This window comes from Perognathus longimembris, chromosome 21, assembly GCF_023159225.1.
Source record: "Perognathus longimembris pacificus isolate PPM17 chromosome 21, ASM2315922v1, whole genome shotgun sequence".
Lineage (NCBI taxonomy): Eukaryota > Metazoa > Chordata > Mammalia > Rodentia > Heteromyidae > Perognathus > Perognathus longimembris.
The window spans coordinates 28,781,323-28,781,795 of record NC_063181.1 but is presented as its reverse complement, the minus strand read 5'-3'; positions in this window follow the sequence as shown (position 1 = coordinate 28,781,795).

The following is a 473-nucleotide window of genomic DNA, read 5'->3' as shown; positions in this document are numbered from 1 at the left end:
CTAAATTTGGGGTAGGGGATAAGAACAGAAAATCTCCCCACTGATTACATGTACACTTCTATAATATTTCCATATATATAATAACCATGTGTTGCTATTTTTCACTTAAAAGATAATCATAATAAAATTATATAGAGTGAAGTCAGTTTCAGAGAAACAAAGGGCATGTGTTTTCTTTTATATAAAGAAGTGAGATCTAAAATATAAATTTGTATGAGAACATACATGGGGCCACATGCATATATGCACAAACTAAATTATGGTATTTCCCCTGCGGTGGATTCCAGTAGCATAACCCTTTAAACAACTAACAGACAATTTAAGAAAATGAATACCAGGAAACGGAAACATATTTGGTCTGAGGAGGGTAGCGTCTAAGGGGAAGGAGAGTGACAAATGGAGAGAGAAATGGTAGACAAATGCAGGTCACAAAACTCAATGACATATGTGAAAATGGAGCCAGGTAACTTGAA